The 17,388-nt window shown below is 43.3% G+C and overlaps 1 protein-coding gene across 2 annotated transcripts in view; it reads right to left on the bottom strand.

Moving 5' to 3' along the window:
• PLAGL1 (PLAG1 like zinc finger 1) overlaps positions 1-16,209 on the bottom strand; it is a 46,570-nt gene extending 30,361 nt beyond the window's left edge. The window contains exon 1 of one of the 2 annotated variants that reach the window (XM_074580525.1): positions 16,078-16,209. The gene's annotated coding sequence lies outside the window, so the exon portion shown is untranslated. Of the gene's footprint in view, positions 1-16,044 lie in introns of both variants that reach the window. The other variant, XM_074580526.1, reaches the window with a different exon arrangement.
• Between the last annotated feature and the right edge of the window lie 1,179 nt (positions 16,210-17,388).

Below are 17,388 nucleotides of genomic sequence, written 5' to 3'. Positions count from 1 at the left end.
TATATGAAGTGTTGCAGGTATATTGGCCAAATTTGCTGTGCTGCCCACACAGCCAAAAGAAGCTGTTTGTGGTTGCTCTTAAATACTGTTCTTTCTCATCAACGCATGGGCAGAAGAGGAGGAGGAGTAGAGTGGGGGATGTTTCCCATACATGAAAATTGCAGCCCTGAAAATTTGAGGCAAAGCCTTATGAGGTTCTTACAGGCTTTCGGGTATTGAGAAATTAGTTTATGTATTTAGGTTGAATAGGGCTTGATGGGTTAAGCATAATAGATGGTTACAGCCTACAGATAGCGAAACAGTAATTACAGGCACATTGGATGATGAAAAGTTCAATGCTTTGTGGTGGTGAAAAGTAGTTATGCACTGGTTCGAGGAAGTGAGGATGGGTTCTGCACTGCCTACGGAGGACAAGGACATGTTGCAGAGTACATTTTGTAGGAGCCAGGATTTTATGTTTTGTTTTGTTTTTCTTAGTTGTTCCACCATTGCCACAAATTTACAGACTACACATTTTGTGTTTCAGAAGTGACTGTAGCAGGCACACCGTGGGCATGTGTGACTTGGGATGGGTACATATTATGGTGGTGGGATTGCCCTGGGAGTCCAGGATCCACAGTGGGAAAGGCAGAGGATGTGGAATTAATGATATCAGCCAGCCAGTTTCCATATGTGGTCCACGAGAAGGACCTACATGAGGATCAGGGTCGCTGCTGCACCAGTGGAAAGGTAAATCCTACAAGAAAATGCACAGCAAGGGAAAGCAGCCTGCACAGGACCTGTGGGGCTGTTCATGATGCACATGAGACATCCATGCAGGCTGCCAGCAACAGCCTTGATAACTACCTTGCTTACCAGTGGTTCGCATTAGAGGCAACAAGAGGGGCAGCAAAGACTCCACTTTCTACTCCTGTGCCTGGAAAATATTGCAATGACACTTGGCTTAAGTTTCTGAATGCAGTCCTCGCCCAAAGGCCTGTATCCACTGCAGGTCACTGCAGATTTCTAGGAGGATGACACAGTTTGACCAACCAGCCCTTGTTTCACTGGCCCTGAAGCTCATCTTCACCGGAGACAACAAACTCCACAGCAAAGGAGGTCAGGAAACTGCTCTCTGAGGGACCTTTGCCATGTCTGCAAAGTAAGACTACAACTAGCTGTTCAAGCCAGCTGTTCTGCATGTAACACCACAGCGTTCTCACATGGGTTTACATGACAGAGCTCTTCTGCTGACCTGACTCTCTTCCAGAAGAGGTACATCTGCCTCCCCTGGCATCATGCCCTAGAAAGCCAAAGGAAAACCAGGCACTGATGTGGGAAGAGACATAAGTGGCAACAACAGCAAAAGCTTTCATACTGCCACACTGACCCTGTGGGTGATACCCTTAAGGTTGCATCATGATCCCATCTGCAGATGACAAGAGAACAAGCTATCTGCAAAAGAGATCTATGCCATGCGGCAACAAAGACCTGGATCACAGCTTTTGAATTACGAATCCAGTGTGAGCAGAAATGTGGCTGTTCTGAACCGTCATCATCTGCTCTCCTGCCCCAAGCCCTCGGGGGTTATTACAGAATTCCTTACATCGCTTTCCGAACAAAAACAATGTCAAAAACCAATGACAATTGTCAGCATAGGCATACTCTTCCTAACGATCTGACATTATACGGCACAAAAATACACCTCGGTTTCATGCTGCATGCCAAAGAGATGCACTAGTTAACCCGTCACCAGAAGACTCTTTTCCTGATGCTGTGAAGTCATCTGTCCACCTTACTTGTGCAGCTGAAAAGGGGACACTGCTACGCTTCAGATACTCGGAAGAAGGCCCAGGACAAGCCGTTTATAGATTCACAATGGCCCCATGTAGATCACATTGTTATCTAAATACCTTTTATCACATTTCAACTGAGTAAAGGTAAAATACAAGTAAAAGCATTTTTTCAAGACATCTGTGGTAAGTAATACGGTTGCAGATGTCTTTAAAATACACAAGCAAAGATGTGACAGGAAAACCACACTTAACCTACTTACACTGAGATTAAATCAGGAAGGACTCTCTTCCCCCATTACAGAAATATGTTGCTGGGGTATAACTTTCAGCATACCTTATGCCTCAGGTTGCATTCATCAGAAGAAAATACACCTTCAGGAGACAACGCATCCATTACACTGCATTAGCATTCCATTGGTGTCCCTGCTTGTTCTCTTTCGGCTACTGCCAGTGCTCGTGCTGGGCTAACTGCATTTCTGCTGACGTAGTTTCTCTTCTCCCGAATTCATGAACAGGAAGGAAAATCATAATGATATGGAAATGATTTAATTATTAACGGAGTAGTAACAGGGGAAAATGACTATGCAGCACTAAAATCTCCATTCAGAGAAACATATGGAGATTTTCTGAAGTTTGTGTTAGTCCCGCATGTGCATCCACAATCAGGATTTGGTACATGCTACATACAATTCATCAAATATCCATGCGTTTTGTATCCACATGTAGAGTCACTCACTAAAGAAAACATGACATTATAAATCACTTTATAATTTATCATATAAAATACCATATATTTGTACTTTTACAAAATTATATTATTTTTTCAAACCATGGAATTATTTTATAATTATAAAACAGAATAACTCTCACCATCATAATGTTTTTCTTTATGTGCAGGATTCCGCATCTTTCCCTTGATTAAGCAAAGAACTTGAGTGGTACAACACATACACACTTGTGTCCCTGATACAGAAGTCTGGCTCACGGACACTGAAGTTCTTCAAATGTAAGTCTTATTTGTGAATGTTAAAGAAATGAAAACCCAGAATTATATATGTAACATCTCTCTCTTTTACAAAGGACTATGCAGATGTAAAAGAATGGTGCACAAAATCATAAGGCAGACTGTGGGTAGATAAAAGTCACATACTCAAAGATATGTTTTCTCTTAATGTGTTTACTAAGAATATTTTGTATGCCTTCAAGATTATTGTTTTGACGTGTGTATACACACACACAAATACTATTCAAATATATAAACTACTGCTGCAGGAAACTTTATAGCTATATACACATCTCTACAAATTAAATGCCTTGGTATGCAAGCAATCAAGAGCACTGTCAGTTTTCCAGTGACTTCAAGAGGTCAGGCAGTAAGACATCCTATTGACTTTGATAATTTTTTGATAAGTTGGCTATTATTTTGCCAAAGCTATATTGAGTGTTAAATTTAGATACATAAAAAAAGTCCTTCCTTTCCATTCCCTGCACTAACCAATCAACATTCTAACCTGGTTACGATCACCTCAACATCCAGCATCATCAAATATGGTCCACATATGCACCGAATCTATCAAAGTCTATTTTCAGTTTAAAGCAAAAAAACAATTTTCATTAAAAGTAAATCCATTTTATATACTGTGTCCTGATACCAGAAACACAAAGATCAACAAATCCCACTCCTTGTTTCTAAGCAAGTTTTTCCTGTTCTAAAACATGGCTCTGTCTCTTATCACAATTTTCCTAGCCTTCTATCACTTGATGTTGATTTATTTTGGTCAGCAAAAGACCTGTGGCAGACGACACATCAAGTACAAGTCTTTGCCAGTCTCCAGTGCCCTGGTAACAGAAGAAATGCTACTAAATAGTATTTTAAAAAAGCGATAGTAACAAACGGGAAACAAATCCCTAGGGAATGATACCAAATGGCATCTCATGCCAGCCTGCCTTACTGAGGGCTGCTCTTGTTGTTTGGCTTTGCAAAGCACTCAGCATTTTGATTGCGATCCAGCAAAGCATTTCTGTATTTCCCATGTCTTTCCACCACTGACTTGCCAGGAACTATTTGTACACGTGAAGACAAACCTACACTTCCTATTTTGCTGGGTCAGGGTCAAGGCACCAATCATTTTTCTGGATCCTTGTTTTGTTAAGAAAATTGGTTAAAATAAGCTTAAAAAAAAAGTCTTAGAAGCATGAGTTTTAAAAAGCTTCAAGACCCAGGGACATTCCTAAAATAATTTGCATTCCACAGCAAAACCATTTCCATTTCAATGAGCCTGTGTAGAGGACTCTGGTCTAGTCACTGAAACTCAGGACTGAACGGGCACAAAACAAACACCAAACCCACTTGTACGAGGTCGCGTGAAAAAGCACTTTTTCCTGTTCTCCCTCAATACCTTGACTAAACTCTTTTCACGGCTTCAGGCCTGCATCCCAACACTCATTTCAGGAATGGCACTGCTGCTTCTCTCCGCTGGACAGGCTGGTGGCAGGGAGATTTCCTTTCCCTTCCCTGCATCCTCCTCAGGCAGCCTACCACAGAGTCAACAAGTCTCCTGCGGCTTCAAAAATGCTTTTACGAAAACCTTGGCTTTAACACTCTCTCCTTTCATAAGCTCACTACAAATAAAACTCATTAGCAGCCGCCAGCTTTCCAAAGTCAGGTGAGCAAAACCCCGTGGAGACACAAGGACCAGCCGGTTCCCGCACCGTGTAATAGCCGCTCCTGTGATCAGCGAAGGGGGACGTTGCTTCAGCAACGTCAGTAAATTTCAGGAAATCACAAAAACAGATTTGTCATCTGGAAACCAACACCTTAGTTCACACATCTTGCTTAGATTATGGTACTCTAAAACCTCCCAGCCTCAGATGCTCACAAATTTTGCACTTACCTACGTCATCATCATCCAGACGCATCCTGCAGCACTACTGCAGTAATGTAAGGCAGCGTGTAATGTTGCTGCTATATTATGTAAATATTAATACTCAAATTATTTGGTCAAATTTAACTTTCAGAGTCTTGCTCTCACTCTTCAGCAGCTTTAAATTTCAATGCTGTGAAATAACCATTTCATTCAGAAACTAGTAAAACTGAGAAAGTTTTACCTGAAAAAAGGATTTCAAGTTGAGAATATAGGTATTTTTACACGTATTTTAGAGGCAACATACGATCTTAACAGTGATTTCAACGGGTTTAGCAGCTTTGTCTCTTCTGCTGCTTCATAAAAGCTGGATGTCTCTATACATAAATTATGTATCAAAGCATAATTAATGTTCTTCCATAATATGCCCCACTGTTTGTTAACAGCATCTTGGCTACTATAAATGTTTGCTTTCCTCTGTCCACTCCTAAAGGCCTCAGACTTGGAGAACTGCGTCTGAAGGAAGCAATGATAACACTAATACATCCTCAAAACTCAAACTAAAGCATAAGCAAAGAGTTTTCACTAAGACCTTAATACTCGAGGTAGAGAGACAAGAGTAGCTGGTTTGTTTAATTAAATGCCACAAGCCCTGTACTGGGTAACTACTGCCTGTCACATCCCTCGATTTGTTTGCTGCAACCTGCACACTCAGATTTTCTGCCAACAGCAGCTGGATTTGCTAACAGCAGACTCGGCAGCAAAACCACCCACGTCCTTTCACTCAACTGGCTGGAGTGGAATACTGCATGAAAACCACGATCTACTACTTCATATGTGTGATTATTAAACTACTGAAAAGGAGCCCTCACATTAAATCATCAGGGACTAATTCTGCTGGAATTAAAATGTAACTTCAGGAGTGATTTCTTATTGCCTTTTCTCAAAGGGTATGTTAGTTTTAGGGGTTATATTTTCATAGTAGTGCTTAGAATGCCTATGGTGCACAACTCTAAAAACACCCAAATCCTCCAAATACTGTATATATGCTTGATTAATGAAAGCTACACACGTTCCCAAATATTACTTAACTGTTTCCTTAATTTTTCCTTTGATTATGAAGCCATATGATGATTTCAAAACTCTGCAAATTGTGGCTCACAGGTTATTGTTGAATAAATATAGATGCTGATTTAACACAATGGATCACCATTCATATTCAGCACAGTAACCTGTTTCTCAGATAAAAGTGAGAGAAAAAGTTGCTCCCCACTGTCAACTAAAGATCAGTTGAACCTCTTGTTCTCCCATACTGACGGCTTGTAACACAGAGTTATAATTGGACTCCTGCCTTTCCGAGGTCTGGACTGAAAGCCTTCTCGGTAATAGTATGGTATACAAATGTTCTTGAGGTCCTGTGCCGCTTCTTGCATATTACTCAAACAAGAAGCCAAAAAATGTGGCATTACATGCACAGCATTCATGCTTGTTTAGAGTTTCATCCCGAACAGTAATGTAGTTCTACCCTTCTCTCCAGCAAAACTGAAACTTGAATAAATTAAAAGAGCCAGGCTCTTGTCAACGCAAGCTTCTTTTTTCAGTGTAGGAGAATCGGAAAAAAAATATGAAACCAGAATAACAAGGGCAATGCTGAAGAGCCCTGTTGAGACTGGTAGAGGAAGAATGCAGCCACTACCTCCAAAGAAAAAACCTCCTTAAAAATAAGTCACCATTAACTCCTATATCAATATTAAATTAGGAACTTGAAATTTGGCGCACCATGGAGTAATGAATGCAAAGTGCAGACAGATATAAAATATACCTAGTATTTCAGGAGTTTGACATTTTTAATACAGTCACTTGCCTGTATACCATTTTTTCAGAGACAGTCTTGGAATCAGTTTAACTTCTCCAAGGGCTCAAGCAACAGAGGAAAAGAACACCATTTCTTCATTTAAAAGTTATCCTCATATAGGAAAGGTTGTTTCAATAATGTAGAAAAAAATTCCCTGATCTCTAACCTTTCATTAAAAGTTCACCAAGAGGTCATTTGTCCTTATTTCTTCAACCACTTACATGACCTCTTCAACTCCAACTTTGACATTTGAAACATCCATTCAGTATGGTTCAGTGAGTTAATGAAAAATAGCCCCAAACAACTCAGACGTTTGACATTTGCACCCCAAGTTACCAGAAGGTCATTTCAGTAATTTATAAAATCTACATGAACATATTCTGTCAGATGTTCATACGGGATGTGAGATCTGCAAGTGGGAGAACTTAAGAAGAACTCATCTAGAAGCGTCCACTGTCCAATACTCAGATGGTTTCTGTCAACAAACTACTGAAGTATACTTTACTGGTTGCACCATGACATTCTAGTCTCCAACATCTACTACAATGTTAATAAAATCCCAACAGATTTCTAAAAAATGATCACTGATGACTTGCTAACCAGATTCGCATTGGGAGAATCAGGATGATTCCAGAGTCTGCGCTCTGCTGGGACAAACTGAAGGCACAGGTCACACTTCCCACAAAGATGCTGTTTTAAGTTGTCCTGTAAACTCCACTAATTCAACTTTTGAAGATCATCTTTGTCAAAAATAATTAAATTAACATTACAATTTAATGCAATTTAAGATTCTGGGACCCAAACATATTATTTGAAGTATGGTAGTAACCTTAGTACCTAAGTAGATGTGTGACAATTTTTGCTGTCAGGTTGGAATTTAATTTTTAAAATTATAATCTGACTACGGGTTTTTCTAAATTGGATGATGAATAAAGTAACCAGCGCAAATCACTGACCGTGAAGACAAGAGATTTATACAGTCTAAAAAATGAGTTAATTTGATAAGAAAAAAGTTTTAAAGTAATATATTCTGCTAATATTTTTACAGATCAAGAGAGACATTCATTCTATATTGTCTTCAACTACTTAGTGAATCATTTTATTGATTTGGGTACAAAATATCTAAAATAACCTTATTTTTATACCCTGATTTCTATACTAATTTTTGTAATGTCCTATTTAAACATTATTTTTAAATGGTGGTATTTTTAATGCTGATAGAAGTGGTATGAAAAACTTCGCAAAACTTTGACAATTTCTTTTGTTAAAAAAAAAAAAAGGGCTGAGACCCGCAATCCTTTCTTAACCGAGTCACTTTCATGACCCTAACATCCTCTTATACACTCTGTAACTCAGTATTTCATCTTTGTGAGGGGACCAGAGATTTGTAAATATCTGCCTGTATGGGTGTTGAGGCCTGCAAAGACTGAAGTGCTCTGAGATTCAGGCTTCAACATTGACAAATCACTGAAAATACAAGAAGAACTTACAGAAAAAAAAATCACTTACAGTCTTCTCTTTTCTTTTTTAATAAGATAAAGAGGGAAAAACAATTTACTCTCCCATTTATCCTTGATTTGTTTTATTCCTTGTCAATATCTCTCTGTTTTGGTCAGGGTAGCCTCTCTTCATTTTATGTAATAAATGCTTGAAAACTAGGATACATTTTTATTCACTAAAAATACCTTAGCAGACTCGCTGAAAAATCTGCATAGCAAATCCATGCATTAAAAAAGGAAATGATTCCATCTATCACTCATGCTAGGAATATTTTAGAGAGAAGAACAGCGTGTAAATGTGCACAGGTCAAGTAAAGATGATTTCTAAGCGTGAAAATTATTCTTGTCACGGGCAGCTGTTATGCGAGAAGCAATAAGGTCCAGAAGCCTTGCCGGGCACGAACAGTGATAAGAATATCATTACAATCCATCTGCAACCTCCAGAGACGCAAAATGCCTCTGCAATCTTTTGTTCTAAGCAAAAGTAAAAATCCAAAGTGACAGGTTTCCAAACCAGGACATTGTAAGTGTCACCACAGCAGTAAGAAACTTTTCACAAACATTCCCCCCCCACAACAGGTTCACAGAAGGGAAAGCAGAGAACACTTTTCAGAACTACAGAATTTCAAGATCACAGATTTTATAGTAAACGTGTGCTTGCTTTGCCTGCTTATTTACTTGTTTTGTAGGGAAAGGAGTGTTAGATTTGTAAAAACAAGTGAGTCATGAACAAGTCAAAATATTTCCAGTAAAACTTATTTTTGTTTGAATATGCTGAGTTAACTGAAACCAAAACATTTTACAGAAACGTATCAGTTTCACTGGCTTTGTGATGAATCAGTGCTACAGGCTGTGGTATATTTCACTGAAATTGTTGGCTTCATCCTCCTTCATTTGGGATATAACAGCCTCCCATGCAACTGTGGCATGGTTTTTCTTACTTTCATTGGCACCCACCACTGAGGACCAACCACTGAGCGACCTCTTTCCAGTGCTTGGCACCATCGGAATGAGGAAGGGTTATTTGGCTGTCAGGTCTACAAGAAGCAAATGATGCATCCACTCGGGATACCTCACGTGCAAGTGTTCAAATTTCTGTTCCACCAAAACAGTGGTTTTAGCCTAGTGCATTTGGATTCATTCTGAGCAACCTGATGTAGTTGAGGATGTCCCTGCTCATTGCAGGGGGGTTGGTCTAGATTCTACATGACCTTTAAAGGTTCCTTCCAATCCAAACTATTCTGATTCTGGCCAGCAGCCCATGTCTTTTCTTGGATAAGCCCTGAGAATACAAAAAGGTAGTGTTTCAACAGGTAAATCACCTGATTTCAGCAGGCAAATCATCTGCCACTGTTTCACTGTGAGAGGTATTAAATCACTTGTTTAATTAACATGGATGATTGCTGAGATACTTAAGTGCAGTTGAAGCAGAAAAGTGTTACGTTACTTCTTCTTAGCTTGTCTTAATCACTTTGAAAGGGTTTAATGACTTTTACTCATTCAATGATGGAGGTGAGCCATGACTCCCACCAAGATACAAGAAAAAAATAAGAAGCCAGAAAGCATCATGGACCACGTATGTAGAGTCTTTTTGCTTTCTAGCAACCTTTACAAAGGTTGCCTCTCTGCAGAGAAAGTAGAGCTGGTTGCTAAGACTAAATGAAAATTAAACTAAAATAGAACTTCTTAGGTTAACAAAACAAATCTGGGGTTTTTTGCACTGTTCTTCCATCTAAAGTTTCTCTTTTGTTTACAACTTCAGTTATGTTTTTAGTAACTTCTTTCCTTTAGCTAATACTCTCCTGTATTTCACTATCTTTCCTTTGCCTTTTGCTCACCACCTCTTTCCAGATCTTTGTTCAGCATCGCTGCATCCCTTCCTTTCATACTCGCCTTGGTTCCCTGCACACCGCATCTGTGGTAATGACTCTGGAGATAATTCCACTTGACAAAGAAGGAACATCCACCTCTCTGGGGACAAAATAAACTTTGAATTAGCTTAGCTATGTCTTTAATATGTGCTTCACTAGTCCTTCCACTGTTTATTATTGCAGGACAATAGAATGACTGGATAGATACTTGGTGTCTTCTTTGGGCATCAATCTGTCAAGGCACTGGCAAAACAGAATTTTAATGCTTTATAAATCACTTGTTTATTGCTCAGCCTTGCAGCACTTCTAATTGTAATCTTTAAAAAAAAGCTGTATTGATTCTAATGTTACTTATTTCTCTAGGACAGGACAAACCAATGATGTTGATCACATTATACAGCTGCGGTGATGGAAAAAACATTCTAGCTGAAGTAAACCAACAAAATTGCAGTGACAAAAAGCACGTCAGACTTCTGCTGTTGCAGTTCCCTCTGAAAGATATACGTGACTCTCTTGCAGAAGATATCCTTGCTTATCTTCAGGAGTCCCTCAACACAATTCATGGCAACAGGAACCTGGAAACAAGATATCGAGTGGAGGAGCAAAGTATAATATTGCTCGCTGCACTACATTTGCTTGCTGTTGTATATGCTAGCACAGGTTAGATACTGCTACTCCAGTATTTTCCTAAGTGCAATTCTATTACATGCCCTGAAGAAAAGCAAAAGCACACCTACACTGACGTTGTTACCTGTGCCGTGGTACAAGACTTGGAGCAAATGCTGTGCCTTGTCTTTGTCTGCTCTAGGTATCAGATGGAGAGGACGGGGGCACACTGGCTGTCTCTCTGTGTGCCTACACTACAGGACTCTTTAGCCTACCTGCACCATGCCCGTGACTTGTACACCCAATGCAGACAGTTGACCACACGGATGGCACCACCCTATGCACTCTATCAGCTGCTATTCTGCATTTGCTACAAACACATTTTTTGCTACAGTTCTTCAGATGATTGTTTGAGAAGCGATGGCATCAGAAGGTTGACAGAGGAACAGTGCCTCCCAGCAGGATGAACGCAGCAAGCATATTAATCTACGGATGAAGCTTGCCATTCTGCAGTGACTAGTTCTCCCGAACAGGCAGCACACAACTTTCCCCAACATGGTTAGCGTCGCTGTGAAGACAAAGAGTGGTGCCATCTGCGCACTGAACGTGGTAAGCCATTCCACGCAACGTGTCTGGGTCGTGCAGGTCATCTGCAAAACGCCTCAGCACACAGAGTTGACACTTAGCACTGAAACAGCTCTATGTGCAACATGCAGGTCTGCGCAGCCACCAGTTGAACAACCTCAGCCATGCACATGAGTTTCCTTGTGAGGAGCCCCACTGCCCCACGTAATGCAAAAAGAGTACGATTGCTCTAGACGTCCTGGAGATGACCGCTCTCCTATTGTATCTCATATCTCAACACACAAAAGGGACAACTCCCCTGCTCCTCCCCAAGATACACACAAAATAGGCAATGAAGAAGCATCCTCCTAGGACAGACCCATTCCCACCTCCCTCAGAGCAGGGGAGGAGCAGACAGGAACAGGGGATCCATCCACATTACACAGAGGACTGGCTCCCAGCAGTTGGGCTGGGATGAACGTCGGCACTTACTCTCTGACCCCTGTGGGTCACCCAGAGCTGGGAGGTCCTTCCCAGCACTTAATTTTTGGAAAGTCAGGACTAGGTGCCACTCACCATGGTGATATTCCCAAAATACTCCCTACATCTTCTTTTATACTCCAATAGCAGTACCTAAGTTAAGAATAACAAGATGAAATGCACACAGTTCTTCTGCACAGCTACTTTTTGAGACACTTCACTGATACAGACAAGAACTAGACTTCCCATTTATATTTGTCTAATATCTTCAAGGATTTATTAGCAACTCAAAGAGCCAAATCTTCCTATACCTGAAACTTGAGGCTCTCCAGAGGAAAAAATGACAACAAACAAGGATGCTGAGTTACCAACCCAGCATGACTGAGCTTACTTTAAACCCTTTTAAGATCCACCACAAGGACCAGAAATGCATGCTTTCCTGCATTTTATTCACACCACAGTTCTTCAGGGGTTTAAAGTAAGGGAATACACAGCATCAGTGTGTTCAGGGATGTCCTTTGAAAAACCATGAAAGCTGAATGGGAGAAAACACTGTGAGGTAATCAGCGTGATCAAGTTATCTCTCCGACTCATTAGAGCTCTAAATCAATGCCTTATGATACTATCTCTACTGTATCATCATTCCAGCTTGGAATTATGAGTAGTCGATGCCATTTGGAAAGCTTAAATTTTGCTATCTCAAGTTGTTTGTGAAACAGCTGCTCCTAAAATAGCGCTCTAGGCGCAGGAAGCAGAAAGATAAAAGCAAATCTATTCTGTCCTCCAAGACAGAATTAGTTTACGAAAGCATCCTTGATCCTGATTTAGCACTGCAGCTCCTGGCATTTTACAGATCAATCAGTACAGGCAGAAAAGGCAAGAAAGGAGATGAAATATGAGAAGCATACAGACAGAGACCACTGGAAACAACTGTCGCTTCTAGATAGTCATGTCAGAAACATCTGGAACCCAAAATGCTCTTTCACAGCAAATTCCAAATAGCCCATATTCAGAAGAATGCATGGAAGAAAGAGATAAGTCAGCAAAAAAGCAAAGCTAGAAGCAAAATACTTATTTGATTATCCTGGGGATGTGTGTGGAATTACATTTTATGATCAACTTTCAAGCTTTTCCCATACAGAATTCAAGTAGACTGACCTTCTTTCTGTCCTAACTCTTGTTATTTCCTGCTAGTTACCATAAAATAGCAGTATCCTTGGCATCATTTAAAGAGATTTCCTACTTCTTTCCACACACGCAAGAAAAGAACAAACAGTGTCTTCTGGGTTTAGTGACAATTAAATGATATGACCAGTTGTACGGTGGCACGTGCTCAAGTAGAAGTATGCTACTGCTGTTCTCCTGGCATTTGGAGCAGTCTTGTTTGCTTCGTGCTTATCTTTGAAAGCTGGGACATCTTAAAATAAAAACTCAGTGAAGCCAGTAGGGACCTAGTTGGCAATATGTACTTTAAATATGCCCTGGTTCTGCAAATATCTTGTGAGCCAGATGGCTCTTACTGAAGAGAACTATTTAGGTTCATAAAGTTGTGTGTAATGTCGAGTGCTCAAACACATGAAACTTATATCAAACACCAGCACAGACTGTCTTAAGTACAGTGTGTGTATTCACTTATGGGTGGGGTGGTAGTTGATGTTTTTGGTTTTTAATCATCAGCCAAGAAGTGAGGACTTTGAGGGAAAGGGATAGCAGCTCAGGTCCCAGCCCCTGTAACACACTGTACAATGTGTGTCTCAACAGTCAGGGGGGAATTATCTTATGCTGTTTCCTTTCCACTGAGTCCTGGCAGAAGATCAGGCAGGGAGAGAAGAAATACATGTGCTCACAGAGCTTCACAACAAGGAGCTTCTCGCTGCAGAGCAGATTACGGAATTGAAAGGAAATAGAAGTTATTGTCTTTAGTTAGAGAGCATGAATCTGTGACCTGCTGGCTTATGTGTCTGCAAAATGAATGCAAACCAAGTGCCCATGGTAAAAGAAAGTCTACGTACAAGTAATGCACTCAAAATGGCTTAACTCTTCATTTGCATCTTAAAAACTGAGCAATTTTAAATAAACTTGAAGATGCCAATCTAAGGCTTCAACCTGCTTAAACTTGGAGTACTAACTACGTGATTTAATTGCCCCTTCTGCCTTTACGAAATAATTATTTATTTTGTTGTGTTTATGTGCTTTCTTGTATCCAACTCTCCAAACCTCCCACTACTGTTCTCCTCTGATGCGCAGGTCCAGGAAACTGGCATAGTCCTTCTGATCTTATTTCTAGCTTTTATGCCAGCTCATCCCACCTTCCACTTCTTACACAAATAATCCTATTATCAGTTTGCAGTATCTGCATGATCGGAATGATCAGGTCCTGTTTAGATGTCAGACATACACCTTTGAGAGCACTCAACAATTCAAAACACAGTGGCGATCAGCCTATTATGCAGTTATACTACTCCGGGATCTATACTGGTCCCCATTAGGTCGGCAAATGAGATTTTGACTGCTTTGACTTACAATGCAGGGCAAGTAAGTGCACACTAATGGTGCAAAATACACTGCACATATAGCGGCACCACAACAGCAAACACACACCATATCAAATAATAACCACACCATTTGTCACCAATCCTGTCACTGCACCCGTACTTCTGTTTAGCAGAACTACTCATGTTCCACCCAGAGCCACCTGCCCGGCACAGCCCCATTTCACATTGCACAGTGCAGCCACTCTCCGTGCACAGAGGTGGAGCGGTGCTTCATGCACTGCTTCTCCAAACCAACAACGGGGGCCTGAAGGACCGGCAAAGGGGAATTCACAATGACAGCATCTTTTATTTCACCCCAACAAAGGGTCAGAGCACAAGAGAGGTGCTGCACCTGTGGGGTCAGCGGGGTACTGCAGACCTCACAAGAAAAAGAGACGCTCTTGTCTTGCAGAAGTTACCATGTCAGGACAGGACAGGACAGGACCGCTTGACGCTTTGTGCCGCTGCACGTGATTAGATATCTCTGACTTAAACTGACAGATTTTCTGCTAAGCACTGGGACAACCAAGAATCAGGTTGCACATATTGGTGTTAGTTTTACAACTGCAATACCAAGAGGTGCAAGTGCTCAGATTGGGAACCTCTTCCTTCCTCGTTCTGCCAGAGCTGGATTTGTTCATCTTCCAGCAATAATGCCAAGCAGACCCTCTCCTACCACCTCTTAGAAAGAGAGTGTATGTACCTTTTGTATTTATTCAGGAAGATCCTCATCATCAAGGTGATATGAATAATCCTGTATGTTGGATGAAGTGGCCACACATGGATACGTATGTGGATATACCATGTACCCAAAAACACAGCTTGGATATTTTCCTATACAGTCCTTTATAAATTAAAAGTATCAGCAGTAGAGAGATTATCTTTAAACTCATATTTTAAAGACAGCTACTACTTTGTGCTCTTCATCAGCTACTTTAAACCTCTTCTACAAAAGCAGTTAGCCTTATTGGCCCTCCTCTGTAAGGAGGAACATACTTGTTATGCTCAAGTCACACAGGGAAAGCAACAGCCCTTAGAGAAGAGTCTGGCTGTCCCAAATTCACCTTTCCAGAAAAATGAACTGTCATTTGGCTATGGGACACAGACTTTTAATGAGGAAATAAAAAAACCCTCTAAGTTAAATTTTCACAAAGTTATGTACTTTAAGAAAAAATAAATCATATGATGTGGTAAATCCTTCTTCCCCACAGTAAAAAAAAAAAACTAAATAAACAAAGTCACGTCTCCCATAGGAGTCAGTGACAGCTCAAGACTTGACCACAGCAAGCTGTCACCCTGCCGAAGAGGAATAAAAAACTGAAATAAACCCACCATGGCCACTTCTCTCAGCCGGGATTTCAATGTAGGTGTTGAGACCCGTTTGCGGGCAGCGGGTCCCACAGACGTGCCCTCACGGGGGGACAAACCCCTTGGACCACAACCCGAGTTTCACGCCGGAGTGGTGCCACCACCCAAGGCACCACCCGCTGCCCCACGCTCTGCCCCGCGAGTGCCGTGGGGCTGAAGAGAGGCACGAAGGGATGATGAAGAGATGGGCCCCTCATTAAACCCCCCGATTCTGGGGCCCTCCTGCTCCCGCAAGCAAGAGGGGCTGGAGCGGGCCCCGGTGCCCACTGGGTGCCCGGGCCGGGGAACCCGTCCTGGGGCTCCGGTGCCAGGCTCAGCGGGCAGACAAGCGGGAGAGCCCGCGCAGCGGCTGGCGCTTGGGAAAAGCTGAGGGGAAGAAGGGATAAATAAATAAATCAGTAAGTCCCCTCCTGAGGGCGGACACATGTGGCGCAATTCGCTTTCTGCGGCGTCGGCGGGCGGCCCTCCCGGCCCGCCAGCCCCGCTGCTCGGTGCTGCCATCCCCACTCCCGGCCCCAGCCCCTCAGCGCGCCTCGCTGCCCCCCGCTCGGCCCGGCCCGGCCCGGCCCGGCCCAGCTGCGGGGCGACGGAGTGCCCCCGGCCCGGCTCCGCACGCCGCCCCGCTCACCTGCCGCCCCCAGCGCGGCGCGGCCCTGCTCACCTCATGGCCCAGCTCCGCGGGCCCCGCCCGCCCGCTCCCCCAGCGCCCGGCCGGGGAGCAGAGCGGCAGCGGCGGCAACGGCTCCTCCCGTCCCCGCGGCGGTGCCCGGCCCCGGGGAGACGCCTGGCGGCGGGGCGGCAGCGGGCGGGGCGGAGGAGGGCCGGGCCGAGGGGCGGGCGGGCCGCCTCCCCTCCCCGCTCCGCTACTCCGGAGCGGCGAGGCTGCGGCGGCACTGCCGGCGGGAGCTCGGAGGCCGCCGGGAAGGGCCGGGCCGAGGCGTCCCCGTCGGGATGCAGCTCGTCCGCGGGTGGCCGACGGCTTGTTCTGCCATGGCGCTGCCGGAAAACTTGTTGAAAACGACGTGCGAGTGTCCCGGCCCGCGGCTTTCCCACCGCCGGCGTTGCCACGGCTGTGGAGCGCAGAGGCGTACCTGCTTGTGAGCATCCACACAAACCCCTCACCTGCACTGGCGGTAGGTGACTACTTCCAAGGAAGGCACCTCACAGCATTAACAATTTCCTGCACAGATCTGCTTCGTTATCTTGGGGGTTTTGTTGCAGACTTGTGCCCTGGCAGGTTGAGGGGTGCTGGCATGTCCCCTGTAGGGACTCACAGCTGTTTCTTTTTGTCCTGTTGCAGGTCATCCTTGTGGAGATGCTTCCACCTTCTCCATAATCACCATTTCAGTGCTGGAAAACCACAATCGGATGCAGTTGAGCCTTCTCTTCTCCAGGCTGAACACATCCAGTTCCTGTAGCCTTGCTTCCTATGGCAGGTTCTCCACATTTAACCATCTCTGCAGCGCTCCATGGGACCTTCTCCAGTTTTTCAGGGCCTCTCTTGAACTGGGGAAGACCACAGCTAGGCTCAGTCCTCCAGGAATGGACCAACAAGTGCCAAATAGAGTGGAATAATGGCATCCCATGGTCTGTTGCCTATGCTCTTGCAGACACAACCTGGGACACCACAGCTTGCCTTCACAGCTGCAAGGGGTATTCCTGCCTGGCTGCTCAGCTTGAAGGCCACCATGCATCACTGGAAGTGTTCAAGGGCAGGTTGGCCGGGGCTTTGAGCAATCTGATCTAGTGAAAGATGTCCCTGTCCGTGGCATGGGGGTAGACTACATGATCTTTAAAGGACCCTTGCAACTCAAACCATTCTGTGATTCTAGGATCTTAATGTGGGCTATGTTGGGTGACCCTATGTGTTAGCTCCTCATGTTATGAGGACATTTTGCAAAAGGTCGACACCTTTGGGGTTTATCAGAGGAGGGAACTCCAGACAGGTTCATTCCACTAGTGCACGGTGTGC

Source organism: Larus michahellis, chromosome 3 (assembly GCF_964199755.1).
Source record: "Larus michahellis chromosome 3, bLarMic1.1, whole genome shotgun sequence".
Taxonomy (NCBI): Eukaryota; Metazoa; Chordata; class Aves; order Charadriiformes; family Laridae; genus Larus; species Larus michahellis.
The sequence above is the reverse complement of the archived record's forward strand: the minus strand, read 5'-3'. Positions and strand labels throughout refer to the sequence as shown.